General features: G+C 29.4%; 1 long non-coding RNA gene across 3 annotated transcripts; it reads left to right on the forward strand.

Moving 5' to 3' along the window:
• Positions 1–1,603: 1,603 nt before the first annotated feature.
• Positions 1,604–4,753, forward strand: LOC125423525 (uncharacterized). Of its 3 annotated transcripts, none has more exons than XR_009638381.1 (3): positions 1,639–2,310; positions 2,790–2,964; positions 4,350–4,753. It is a non-coding gene; the product is annotated as an uncharacterized LOC125423525 (long non-coding RNA). The 3 variants fall into 3 exon arrangements; XR_009638382.1 differs by having other exon boundaries at positions 1,644–2,248; XR_009638380.1 differs by having other exon boundaries at positions 1,604–2,964.
• The last annotated feature ends 10,861 nt before the right edge of the window (positions 4,754–15,614 follow it).

A 15,614-nucleotide genomic window follows, 5' to 3' on the forward strand; every position in this document is an offset into this window, starting at 1 on the left:
CCGGAAATGAGGTGGGCAATCTGGCTGGCCGGCGCGTGTACAGTAACTAGGCCGGAAAAACGTGAAAATGGCCGGCGGCCGGCGGGTCCTCTCTCTCTCTTTCTCTCTCCTCTCTCTCTTTCTCTCTCTTCTCTCTCTTTCTCTCTCTTCCCCGAGAGTTTTTCAAAATTAAAACCCTGCGTGACACTGTTCATGCCACGTGGACCAATCAGAAACTGACACGTGGCGTTTCACTGTTCACCGACCCAAAAAAAATATTAAAATAATACGGTATCCGGTAAACTTCAAACGTCCATAACTTTTTAACCGGATGTCCGTTTTGAGCGTGCCGCTAGTCTGTGAACTCGTATCGACGAGCACTTCACAACCATGCATGAGTCAAAGCTCAATTCCCCATAAAAAAAAAGTCAACTCCGGCACCCCTTGGACAGTTTGGACCGCAACTTGTTTCGTCCATAACTTTCAAACCGTAGCTCCGTTTTCGACGTGCTACCAGTCTACGAACTCGTGGCATCGTGCACTTCGCCACGGTGCCCTAGTCATCTTGAAATTCCCACCGAGTCTAAAAGTCAACTTTTGACCCTCTTCGGTCAACGGTCAACGGTCAACCTCGATCAACGTGCACGGATTCCGGTGCGATTTGGGACGGGGTGTTACATAACTAGGTTACAAATAGACAGTGCCGCCGTACCATTTTTCTTGTTTTTGTCGTTTACTCTTGACTTTATATATTGATGTTTCTGTCAAATTTATTAGACAAAATTACATAATTATTTGAAAGAAAAAAAAAAAAAAAAAGACAGTGAAAGTGAAAGCTTTTTTTTTTTTTTCCTTTTTCTTTTTCCAATTATAAGAAATGGAAAAGGGAGTGAAACCACTTTTTTTTTTTTTTTTTAACATGCTGTGCTTCACTTACGCCAAATATATGCCACCTAAGGTTAAGTTATGATTAACCTCCTAATAATGTGTATCTTTACTTTATTTTTTATTTTTTTTAAAGGAAAGTTTCTTTACTTTACTTCACAAAATAATAATAATATGAGAAGTTATGCCCCATAAGTTATGATCAATTTCCCAATAGTGTGATTCTTTTCTTTATTGTACTTTAAAATAATAATAATAAGTTGTTTAGCACCAAATGATTCTCAGCTTACTACGTGGATTATCAACTAATAATGAGGTGACACATTGCTCAGATTACACATGTCATTGGGCTCGCTTTGGGCCCATCTGGCTTCAAGTGAAATGACCAGGCCCATTACTATATCAATGGGACAGGTGTGAATCTTAAAAAGTTTTCCAATATGCTTACTACACGTTTCTCCCAAAAATACGTATAGGCACTACATGTCATGACAGTAGGCATATCACGTGGATTCATGTCAAATAAAGAGACAAAACGTGGCCGAGGTAATACACGTCAAAGCCACGTGTCTATTGTCTCGTTCCTTGTTCCAAATGAAAGACGGAGGACCATTTGGCATGTCAACATGACAGATGGCAGATCCTGACATGTGGCCCAAATTCGAGATTACAGGTGGTTCCACAGACACTGAAATACATGGAGGCATTCCACGTGGGGTTTTGGAATCATGTTTTGACAAGTGTCATTTGGGCTAGCCCATGGTTAAAGTGTTTTTGTTCAATTGGGCTGGGCCCATGGTCAATGTCTGCCACTCTTCTTCTTCTTCTTCTTCTTGGCAAAGGCTACTCTGGTGTTTTTGTTGCCCAGAAAACCTCTGAAGATATATTTTAAAAATGAGATTTTGTGATTTTGAAGAATGTACCTAAATATGTTGCTCGTTGTTCTTTTTTTTTTTTTTTCTCTGTTTTTGGTGAAAGATTTTTGCATTTGTATTTGTAATGGTATGAAGAAAAAAACAATTTAATAAGAAGTTTTTTTTTTTTTTTTCCTTAATGCTACAAAATGGTTCAATTTATATATATATATATATATATAGTAGTAGAAAGCAAACCAAGTTGAACAGGAAATTTAGTCATCATTTAAGGAGTAATTTGTATTTTCTTTTCCCCTAAGAATTACTATATTTTAGATTGATACTCCCTCAATGTATTGTTATTAATTCTAAACCAATGTGAACCCGGGCAGATTTTTTTGTCAGCCATTTTCCGAGTAATGAGCCCTTAGTGTGTGGTCATGGCTACAGGAAGCACAGAGCTATGCATTATTGAAGATGGAGAGAGAAAGAGAGAGAGAGAGAGAGTGATGAAACACCTAAGAAATTATGTAGGTCCTTATAATCTTATTTGTCCATTCATATTGTGGAATAGAAAACATGCTGTAACAAGGTATAGATCATAATTGAATTCTGTAATGGACGGAGTTAGAGTGGTGCAGAATTTCATATTTTATGTTTTGCGTTAAATGCAATGGTGATTTGATTTGTGTTTGATCTTATATAGTTATATTATATGCCTTTTAACCCTCTATGTGAAAAAAACAAAAGATAATGGAGAAGATTATTTGGTAAAAACTACTGGAGTAAAGGACAAATCCCTCAAGATAAAGTGTGTTGGAGTTAAAATGGGGTCATGTTCTCTAGAGAATATTGGATATAATCATCCCTTAATCTTGTTTTCAAATTTGTGTATGAAGAGAGATGAATTATCTGAACATTACAAACCACTTTTTTTCTTTTTCTTTTTTCTTCCCTTTTTTTTTTTTTTTTTTTTCGTCTTTTATCAATTGGTTTCCAATAATGTTATACTTATTTTGCCAGTTTGTGCACTGGAGTAATAAGTTTTCATCAAGTATTTATATTTTGCAGGCTCTTTTCTTGTGGGACAAGTAAAAGAAGTTACAGGCATCTTTTGCGCATCGCATACGGCTCTACAATGAAAGTGAAGGGTGTGTGAAGAAAGGACCTATCAAGAATTCCACAAATATTCCTTCGAGGGTGTTCTGCAATTTGATACAACTAAAAACCAATATTCAACTGCAAGGTGATTATTTCTCTATTAAATTCTGCAATACAACCGAAAAACCAATTTTTGACAACTTTGTTGTTGATGCTGATGGAGGTCTTCAAAGTAAGTTCATCGCTTTTTTAAGTAAATGGAAAAAAAGCACCATCCTGAAATAATAATTACTGAAAATCTTGCTTTATCTTTACTAATTCTTAGACTAGGCATCATATCCACTTTAATAGCTCTCTCACTTTTGGCTTATTCTGTCTAATGAAAATGGGATCGAAGTTTTGGCAAAACTTGGCATAATAAGGTTGCAGTGCACTTTGGATAAATATTTTTTACAAAGCATCAAGGACATCAAAGGCTGTGATGAAGGTAGCCTACATGAAAACTTATTAGTTCTGGTGAAAGATGCAATTAATTTCACTAAATCTTCTATAACATGTGATATCTTCAACCCAAAAATAAACCCACATCACAAAAATTTAGGTGATGTGTGACAGCAAATACCAAAAATCTACCTAGTTTCTCTATATAAATGCTGTAAACTCAAGTGAAACTAAACCAACCAGCAGATCAACCAAAGCCAATAAAAACCACAACAGAAAAATAAAGCAAAGAGACAAGAATTTATCCTGGTTCACCTCTCAAGATGAGAGCCTACATCCAGCTCTGTTAATTCCCAAATCAACTATGAAAACAAGCTTAAAAGATAAGGTTTTTACAGATTACAAACACAAGCTATCCTGTTTTTCTACTCTCTTACTCTCTTCCCAGAACAAACCCCACAAAGACCATGAGTTTTCATGGAAGAAAGGTGAGCTGTATATCATCCAAGAAACCCCTTTTCAGCTACAAGTCCAATATCAAAAGACCTTGCCCCATATCTTTTTTTTTTTTTTTTTTAATCAATGGAGCATATGTATTTCTTGATTAAACAATTAACCACACCAAATGACAGCTCTCTAACTTATGAACCTTATAACAGAATGAGAAACCTAGGATAACTGAAGAATCCAATGACAAATCTAAGATTTGCTGGAAGCTTATTGATATTAATTGAGCCATCTCAATGTCTGGCATTAGCTTCTTTGATTTGTTATGTCAGGGTAAGCAGATATCTGGCAGTAATTTAATTTCAAATGTCAAAACAATTTGCTATCTTCATTTTTTTAGGCAACAGCAGGTGTGTGTGTGTGTGTGTGTGCGTTACCTCAATTGTCAAGCAAACAAATAGCATTAATCTAGTGACCAACGATGTTGCTGACACTATACCTGAAGAGGCAGTGCCTTGCTTTGCTTTGTGCGAGAATGATTTTTTTTTATTTTTTATTTTTTTATGTAATTTCTGGCATCAGGAGGGAAATTTTCCCTTTTCAATGTTTAATCAAATCTCAATTTATTGTTGGCAATTGCAGACAATGACAACTTTCATGCCACCTCCAACCTTCAGCAACATCTGATTTGTCATGGAGGATTCCACAATTCAGATTACACACAAATGTTGGTGTAGATGATGAGTTATGGTCTATTTTCATGGAGGACATTTGATCTGTGCTGCTGCTCATCAGTTGAGATACGCTTGCTGTTTACTTGCTATTTTCTTTTAATGCAGGTATAATAGCAAGCTGTAAAAGGCCACCCCAAAAGGATAACTGGCTTATTTAATAAAACACAGTTCAAGCCAATAAAATAATAACGTGTACATATATTAATGAAATCCAATTCAAGTCAAAAGTATCTTATAGCGTTTTTTGATAAATCGGTTTATCTTATGGTTAATTAAACTTGATTTAAGGAAATGAAGAAATATTTCAATATCTTCTCTGCTAACTTACTAATAGCAAATTAATGCGAAATATAAATATAATTTACCTTGGTAGAGCATACAGAGATAAAAGAATTATTGGTGAAACATATAGAAAAAAAATTAAGTAAATAATAATAAATTTGGATTGGGAAATTTGTCCAAATGAGTCCAAGCAAGAAAAGAAAGCAAAGCATGGAGATCTGCTTGTTTTCCATGCATGGCTTTCCTTTCTTAGTTGGACTCATTACATGTATATAAATATACAACCTCTTCCCAAAGCAAATAAATCTTCTTATTTTTTTATTTTTTTTTTCTTTTAATCTTCTTTTATCCTATCTTCGAAACACTTTTCTAATTGATCTTTGGAAGAAATTAATCTAGCCAGCCAACAAAACCGTTCACTTACCTGCAGGATATTATACATATACACATACAACATATATATTATCATAATGCATGCCTTTTCAGTAAAATCTTATACCTATAATGACCAAGAAGTCCCTTTTGGCATTCTTTTTTCTTTCTTTTTCCTTTTTGTGCTTCTCGTACTTTTATTTCTTTTCTTTGTGTTTTGAATCGTGTTCATGGTTCTTCTAATACGAAAGCAAGCCAAGAAAGACATCCATGGCCAATACAAATCTAAGATTTTACTACTTTACGCAATATAATATGAGGAACAAAGATCAATCTTATGAAAATATTAAAGCAATAAAGTTAAATAAATATTACTATAAAAACACATGCATGCAAAACAGACATACCTTTGAATCATCTTGGACGAACCTAGAAACTCATATTCTTAAACCCTCTCCGAGACCCTTTTCACCAGTTTCAGCAATTTCACCATATTCACCTTCTTTACTTATCGATCCCTTCGCAGTAGGATAGGATGTAACTTTTTATATATAGATGTTCAGAATGTAGTTCAATACGATTAGAATTCGTGCATAATTTGAAGTAGATTAAGATATGCTTCTTTTTTTTCTTTTTTTTTTTCTTTTTTTCGAGAGGTTGGTTCATAATTTACTTCTTTTTTTTTTTTTTCTTTTTTTTTGTTGGGTGTTCAGAAATTAAGATTATAGTAAGATAATAATTATTTACTTTTATTTTGTAATAAGTTTTTATATCTGGAAATTGGCTTGAGATAGGAGCAACCACACTGCCTAGCTTCGTATATTTCGTAAAGATGTATCTAAATTGGGCCACAACTTGGGCTATTATTCATCTGAATTGGGCTTTTTATTGGGCCAGGCCTGATAAAATCCGTACGCATTAGAATTTACAACCAATTGAGATTTTTTAATTATTATATGCATATATATTGCTCCTAGTAAAATTAATTAAAAAGAGGAAACTATTTGGGAAACTATTTTTTTTTTCCCAATATAAGATGTTACTTTAATATTATGATATTAAGAAATATAGCAAATATGATAAACATGCATGGCATGGCCTTATTCAGACTTGGCCATTAATTCATATCTTTTCTCACCTATTTCAATAAAATGATCTTATTATAGCTAATCCAAGATTTAGTTTCAATACAATTGAAAATTAATACATTTTGTTCAAATGTGCATCATAGGTTTCCTCATTACAAGTGTAGTTGGATTTGAATTCATCATTAATATATTTCTATTGTAAATAGAACTCCCCTCTTAGACCAAATGATAAGTATAACAAAAAATAAAAAAAATAAATCTACCAAAATGTTTATTAAAATGATGGGATAAGATGATGTGGTATTATTTTATTAGTTGAAAAATTAATATAATCTAAATATAGATAAGAAAACTATTGAAAGGACAAATATAACTAAACATAAGTGAATAAAATAGTAAAGCTTCATTATTTTATAAGCATTTGATATTCATCCTTTAATATTGTGAATATGGCTTATTCATCTAATTTGGGCCTTAATTGAGGCGAGTTTTCTTTCTTTCTTTCTTTCTTCTTTTTTTTTTTTTTTTTTTAATTGAACCGAGTTGGTTATTTGTTAGGATTTATTTAGGTAAGTTAAAATCATTCATTTGCATGACCGAAATTTCTCCTAGGGATATATGCACATGCTTGATCCTAATTAGCCATATATTTTTACGTTACTCGGCTTTATGTTGCCTAATAACTAATAAGATATTTTCATTACAAATTACTAAACATTTCATATTCGGCTATAAGATCCTGAATATTTGTAAGATGTTAAAGTTGTAAAGTACCAAAACATGTTTTAATAAAAAAGAAATTTTATTTTTTAAAGTTAAAAATCCAAAAATATATATTAAATCTATATCGACAATAGGTTTGAATTTGCACATTATATGTGGAATATATTGTTTTGTAAAAGTCCACATATAATGCAGCCTCTACCTTGTCAGCTTGTCTCAATAAAATGTCTATTTAGAAACAATTCAAATGATAATGACTTAAACACATGCCTAAATTAATTCATATCAAAGTGGTCATGCTGGGCTGGGCCTGGTCTTTTAAGCCTTGGAAGACTTTAAGGCCTTCAGCACAAGCCCAATAGAAAGATAATTGCAAACAGTTGGAGTCAATAATAATAAAGAAAGACTATTGAAAGCTTGAGTCCGCTTTTTTTTTTTTTGGGGCAAAGGTTGAGTCTACTTTGCACAAAAGAACTCAAACTATTTTTTTAATGATTATTTTCGAATATTGGAAGTGGCTTTTAACTTAAGGTGCAATTTATTAATCATACTTTAAAAAAATTAATAAAATGATTAACTTTTTGTTAAGCGTAAAAGCTGGGAGTTATGCCGGTGACATGCTTCCGAGTAACATCAACTTGTCCGGACCCTCCTCGAATATTCCCACGTCCAATCAACTTTTTGTTTTTGTTTTTTTTTTTTGTTTTTGTTTAATTTAACTTTAATAATGATTAGGAGTTGAATTCTTTTTAAAATAATAAGTTACAGTGTTTGCTGCATAATAAATCTCTGTCTTCCTACTTTTACGAATTACAAGGATTAAAATATTTAGTTAAAAAAGTATATCTAAAAAAAAAAAAAAAAATGGTGTGGAAATTTCTAAAAGCTTATTTCATTGAGAAAAGTTGCTTGGTTTTGGAGTATTCTCAATCCCGTATGCGCCCACCCACAGTTAAAATAATGCAACCCAAAAAGTTACGCCCACAGATGACCAACACCAACACCACAAAATCTGGCCTCATCACTCTTATCCACAGATTCATCGAATTTCATTAAGATACAATTAATTAGTCCTCCTTAAGTTTACTTTCTATTAATTGTACTAAGAATTTTGTTTTTCTTTGTTAAATGTTAAGAAAATTATTGAATTAAAACAAAGTTTTTAAAGAATTTTTTTATATTTATTTTATTTTATTTTTTGTGAAACCAATATTGAAGAAATTTTATTGCTACTATCCCGCTCCCATTTCAACCACAAACAATTTAATGGTTCAACGAAAAAAGAGAGAAAAAAAAATTGAAAACATCCTTTCTTTCTTCTCTCCTAAGTAGGAATTCACAGAATGAACAAGAAAAATGAACCCCACAATCAATATTAATAGTTTAATACTCCACCTCATTTCTATATCCTTCCCAAATACACCCCCTCCAAGTCACCAATATTTGAAGTCAAAATTAAAACTATCCTTGAAAAAGAAAAATTAAAAAACATGCTTTATCTACAAAATCCTTATTCCAAAAAATGCAACACTGCTTTTAAACCATATTATTGTTACTATAATTGTTATTATTATTATTATTATATCCTTAAAACATAAGGATGTTGAATTATCTTTTTATCCTAAAAATTTAAGTTAATGGAATATATTATTATTATATACTTAAAATTTAAAAAAATACTGAATTACTATTTATTCTAAAAATTTAGATTTTTTTTTATCTTACATGTGTTTTTTTTTTTTTAGTAGAATTGTTGAGTTTGTTTGGAATTTTTAAAATTTTTTTAATAGAATTATTGAATTTTAAATTATGAATATATCATATTAAATTATCATTTATCCTAAAAATTTAAACTAATAAAATGGATGCTTTTATTTCATTTATATTTTTTCTATAAAAAATTTTTAAAAAAAAACTCTTTTTTATATTTCTTTTAAGCAAATAGCAAATAAAGTAAAATAGAATATTTCTTTTTTTATAATTTATGCTAAGTTATAGATATAGGTACTATATGTAATTATTTTAGAAAGATATTGTGTAAGTGTCGGTGCATGATTAGAATCGAATAATGATAATATATATTTTTATAATATTTTTGAAAATTTAAAATATTTTTTGCCCCTACTAACCTAAATTCCCGATTCCGCCCGTAATGCTTCTCATAGCTAGCGGTTGACAGCTCTCTTTTCTGGCTGAAATGCTCTCTTTTCTGACTGAATTTTCTCGACTCTCTCTCTCTTATCCTGATATAGTTGTACAAGTTGGAAAAAGGCCAACAAAAATTAGAGAAAACATTCTAGATGGTCGATAGTATACGTGGAGCTGTATCTATTTATTATAAAGCTATTTAAATAAATTAAAATTTTACTTATTTTTAATATATTTACACCATAATCTACATATATATATATATATTATATGGGTAGTAAGAAGAATAGAATCTGAATGAATTTTTTGATTAACTAAGCCAGACCTTTTTCTTTTTTAATAGCAGAAAACCACATTTTTTATTTGAATGAATATATATATATATATACACACAAGATTTTTAAGTATCCGATGTCCAGGATTTTAATATATGTTTTTGATTAATTTGGGGTAATTCAATTACGTAGCTAGCTAGGGAAGGTAATATGTAGTTTTGACAATTGAATAGTAGAGATCACATGCATGGGTTCGAGTGGACAAATTCCACCCGCAAATATTATCAAATAGTTAATAAACATGTATATATCAACACACACACACACAAGACTTACAAAACTTAAGGTGTTTTTTAGGGTGTTGCATTAGATGTTGTGCAAGTAAATGTTTGCTGTTATAGATGTAGGCTAATTAAAGTCACAAATAATCATCTCCATCCTATGTACCAAAGAAAAATCAATATTGTATGTAGTTGTTGCCAAATGAAAGACATAATCTATTAGGGATTTTCAAGACTAAATTTCAACATTTTATATGATCTATATATACAAATAATTACTCTACATATAGCTTAGAAATTTCAAACCGGTTGATTTGATAGGTTTTTAATAGTATAATATTACCAAATCGATCTAATAAAAAAAATAACTATATATAGAGCAAATTATATAGGATTGATATAGAAGTAATGAATTCGGAGACCTACTAAGATAATAAATTAATTAGGTAACTAAAAAGGTTGATTTGTCAAAAATCAGTTATCAATCGATCATTATCTAAAACTAATTTATTAGTTTGCTTGCATGCATATTTCTATATAATGCACATTGAAAATATGGCCTCACACCGAAAACGTTTGGTTTTGAAGTTACTCAAAATGTAGAATATATATAGCATTAATTTGCATTACTTGTCTGTATAGACTTTGCTGAGATTGAAGTTCATATACATATACATATATATATATATATATATATATATAGACATGCATACATGCACGGTTATATGGAAAAGGTGCAACCCAGCAAACACACACGCAGGCACTTGGAGAATGCTTCTTCTACCAAGAAAATTGAAAACCCCCAAGAAAATTGAAAACCCCATCAACTTCAAAAATGTCAACTACATATCTGAGAACGTTATCAACAGCCCAACTTGTCAGCCATTATACATAAAATATATTTATTCTGCCGACACTTAGTTGCTTCATAAATTTTTTAAAAAAATAATATAATTTGCCAAGGTTAAAAAATCTATACCCACCCCTTGCAGCAGAAGCAAATCGAACCAATTATATATATATATATATATAATATAATATTGTCATATATGTATAGACCTCAATTAAAATACAAGAAAGCTGATAAAAATATGATAAAAATCTGACAAAAACTGCTCTGCATTAAACAACTAGGAGGGATCGATCAACCTAATTTCTATTATTATAATAATTAAAAAAAGAGCGAAGGCTGGCTAATTAACCAAAATGATTAATTCCTCTGCCATATATGATTCCCTCAAGCTTTGATTGGAAGACTTCCTCTTGTTGTTTTATGTATAAATTAATTATATAAAGAAAAATAACAGAGCAGCAAAATTATTTCCAGGTTCAAGATTAAAGAATTGGTGAATAAACAAAGTAGTTAACCTCGAACAGTGCGCCCTGAATCCAATGGGAACGCAACACGTATTTTGAAGGCAATAGAATTAAGGTCAAATGAAGGAGGAGGGTGCATATGAATGTGTGCGTCAATGATTGATGGTCACGTTATAGGGTCTTCTTATTTGCATGAAAAATATATACATATATATATATATATACATATATATACATATTCATATTCATATTGCCGACATAAAATTAGGCATCTTTGAAGTTTGAATTTTCAAATTCAAACAATTAGCTAGCTCAAGCTATACATACATACCAACATACAAATAGTTTTAATCTTTTAAAAATGTATCTATCAAATTATATAAAAAACATTATAAAAGAAAATATAACGACAAGATACTAGATAAATTTTAAAGATTAAAGGATACCATTATTGGAGGAAACAATAATTTTTTACCATATTTTTAAATAGCTTTTTTAATTCTAAATTATTTATTGAATTGTTATTTATATCATTTACTACATTATTATATTTTTTCTTGTCAACATGATATAAAATGTACATTATAATATATTTCCCGTTGGCTTAATTAAGCTTTTAAAAAAATGATAATTTAATTTACATAATTTGGAAGAAAATCTATATTAAAACAATTAACACTTCTAATATGGTGAAAATTGCTTAACATGCCCATCAACAATGGAGAGTGAAAGGAGTAATCAGCTTGCATATTAAGCTTATAAAACATTACTATAAGAGCTGAAGTACAATGTCTGCAAATCATGATATAAGTGGTGGACATCTATAGCAAAATAAGCTATAGATGGTGAACGACATCCTCATATTACATTCAAATTTTTGGTAACAGAGTTCATAAATTACGTTTAAACGAAGATGTAAAGTCAAATAAATTGGTAATGTCATATCCATCAATGACTATATATAATATGAAATGCATACGTAAGAGATAAGCAGCTGGGGACGGTGAAATGAGTGAATCAGGAGAGGCAGAGAGACAGACGCATGAAGTTTCGAGGAGGAGGGGAAAAAAAAAAAGGGTAAGTGAGAAGTAGTTGGTGAGATCTTGACCTAAAATTTTGGTGTGTGTTTTGGGGGTTAAATTCATGCATGCATGGAGTATTTTAGAAATGCATGTTGAAAAACAGTACAAGTTAATAGTGTTTTGGGATGAGCGGTTGGAATTAATTCAAGAGGAATATCTGCATAAAACAATGTGCTTAATTTTTTAGGGCGGTTACAATATATAATTTAATTTTCTCATAGGAAAACCAATTTAAGATATAACTTGCTACAATTATAAGTTATATATATATATATATATATATATATATATAAGAAGATAAGAATAATCAAAATTAGTTTGCTATATGCATCGAAGTTTGTGTTATTCTCTATATTTTTAACTATAGGCTAAGCTTCACGATTACATTAATATTAATAAATAAATTTAATTATAAAAATCTAAATTTAAATAATGTTGGTCAAGGTTTAGAAAGTCAGAAATAGTTAATTATACATGGTCGTTATGATTGTTATAATATAGTAAACATGATACGTTTGTACATGGTTCATTATATTACATAGATATAATTTTTTTTAGGTAAAATAGTTAAGATTAATCACGGATCGTGTAAGATTAAATTAATAAAAATCCTGAATGGTTAAATCAAAGTCTAAATAGCAAAAAGAAAAATATCTCGTTGTTATTAATTTTTCACAAATTGCTTGTTCTTTAATTAATAATTTTTATTCGGATTATATAGAATTTCCACTCTACTTTAATTCTTTTTGTTTCCTATGTTTTAAACAATAATATAGTCTTTTTTTTTTAAATTATTTTATTTTAAAACAAACCTAGATTTGTTTCAACCCTAAACCCAAGTGGAACAAGACAATCATCAAAACTTTAATATATATATATATATATACATAATTTACATATAATTTTTAAACTAATTAGTTTCATGTGGATCATGATTAAAAAATTATATATGCTAATCATTTATATTAAAATAAGAGAAATAAGTATAGTAATATATGTGCAACCGATTAATTATAATTAGCAGCCAATTTCATTATTGGAAAAGGGGTCTGAAGGGGTTAATTGCATGTAAAAGTTCAAGCTTGCGTGCGATCCTAATTAGATAAGTATTGGATTTTCTTTTGAGACATTTGTCTGTGTTTATAGGATTTTTTTTTTTCCCTTTTAATCAGATGTGGGTATGAGAAACATACCGAATCAATTTCACTTAAGATGTTGAGGTTAGGACTTTATTTGTAGTAAAGAATCCCACAAAAGAAAAAAAGAAAAGGAAAAAAAAAAAAAAAAAGATAGTAAAAATTTTCAACTGGACAAAATTGCAGGCACGTTTTAAAAATCATGACCAAAGTGCAATAACTCCAAATTAAAAGAGTATTAAATACAATTATTTGTAAGATTAATTGCTACTAAGTTTCAATCTACTTCTGAGTTGTAGCATTTAATTAACTTCTAAATTTATTGTTTCAAGTTCTTAACAACCTCTTTGAATAGTACGTACTCCAAGGCATAAAATAGGAAAGCACAAAATAGATACTCTGGGCATTTGAAATATAACTGACGAAATGAAACCCCATAAAAGTGGAATATAATTAACGAAATAAATATTTCAAAAGAAAATTAACCCAAAAAAAAAAAAAAAAAAACTTCAACTAACCCTGAAAAATAAAAATAAAAATTAAAACTTCAACTAACCCAACTAAATTGGGTTCTGTATTAAAGTATAAGTAATTGAGCTTAGAAAAAATAATTATAATGATAATTCTAGTTATGCAACCTATTATACAAGTGGCATACAAATAAAGTTATACCAAATAAATTGAAATGATACCCATACTAATCAAATCGAATTTCATAGTATATATATGTTTCATCCAAAAAAAAAAAAAAAAAACATATAGTTGCATACATACACATATTTTAGTCTTCCTATAACTATCTCCTAAACTACACGATAAGAGACATGGATATTTTATAAGTTTTATGGATAATAACTTAATAAATAATTTAAAATAAAATAAAAAAAAGAAAATAAAAAAACTATCGAGAAAGTGACAACACTTGGTATTTGTCATTTTACTTATGGCGTCTATTATAATTTAGGAGATGGTAATTCTCTCTCATTTTCTTTTTTTTTTTTTTTGATAAATAGAAAATGATTATTGTTAAAAGTTAAAACTGATGTATATATAGTTCGTCTCTCATTAAAACACTTTAAAAAAATTGGTGCGGACTTTAACATTACACATTATGTTGTGAAAAAAATTTCTCGTAACATATTATGTAATATTAGAATGTGTACGTAGTAGACTAATATACATATTGATAGCAATGAATGATTTATAAATTCTTGATGGGGCACATCTTTAGAAAAAAATATTGTCTTTAGTTGCAATTGAATGCCAACATAAATGCATATATTTTTTAGGCCTTTCTTTTTTAAGGTTTATTTATTTATTGGTGAATGTTTTAATGTTTATTTATTTGATTGGGTTTTCGCTTGTCATACTAATCCACATATCCGCTCCTTAATAAAAAGTCTCATCTACCACAAAATAAATAACTCCTTTGAAGTACACCAAGTACACCTTTTAAACAAACTGCTTGTAACAAACACTCATTTCTTTTAGTAGCTCATACTCTATCTATATATATATATATATATATTGGCAAATTTAATTTAAATTTTTTCAATTTTACAATAATTATATTTAGATCCTATATTTTATAGAAAATCATTATTAATTTCTTTTTTAATTTTATATATCTATCAAAACAAACATATTCGCTAAGTACCAAACAAAAATTAAAAATTAGTATTTTTATAATTTAATAATATTGTAAAAAGACATTTAATCGTTAACAATTAAAATTAAATAATAAAAACTAACAAATAGAAGATTATGATAGTTTTTTTATATTGTGGCATCTAAGTATAACTAACACAAAATTGAGGGATCTTAAATGAAGTTTTCTCTACAATTTACTCTTAATTTGTAAACCTTTGTTATGATTTTTGCCATTCATTTGTGGTTCATAATTTTAGAGCCAACCAAGACTCAACTTCCAGTTAATTAACCGGGTCAATATGTTGGGCCATATGAGCAGTCGGGTGGGCTGAACTTTCTGTGGCCCACTCCAAAAAGCAGCCTTGAATGTAATTTTTATTTTTTATTTTTTTATTTATTCTAAAGAATCCTTGAATATAACTCAACATGATGAATTTGACCAATTAAAGAGGGATATATAGAGGAATGGCTTCCTTCCTGTAGGCCTCAAGAAAGGGGATAATAAAAAGTCATTCTCTTCTCAAAAAACAATAAAAAAATAATCAAAAAAGTAGACCATAAACAAAAACTACTAGAAAATCTTCAACATTTTCAATATTTATGCATAAAAGATTTAAAAAATTGGCATAAGAAATAAAAGAAAAGCCAATGAGAGATGAATTAATTTCAAAGGCTAATGATGTTTGGTTTGTGATCCAAAAACACTTCAAATATAAATCATTCAATCTAAAACTAAACTCGTATTTCAATAATTATAAAATTATAAATTAAGTTTAATTGATATAGAACTAAAAAAACCTGTTCAAGATTGTTTTTTTC

The sequence above is a fragment of the Ziziphus jujuba genome, chromosome 3 (genome assembly GCF_031755915.1).
Source record: "Ziziphus jujuba cultivar Dongzao chromosome 3, ASM3175591v1".
Lineage (NCBI taxonomy): Eukaryota > Viridiplantae > Streptophyta > Magnoliopsida > Rosales > Rhamnaceae > Ziziphus > Ziziphus jujuba.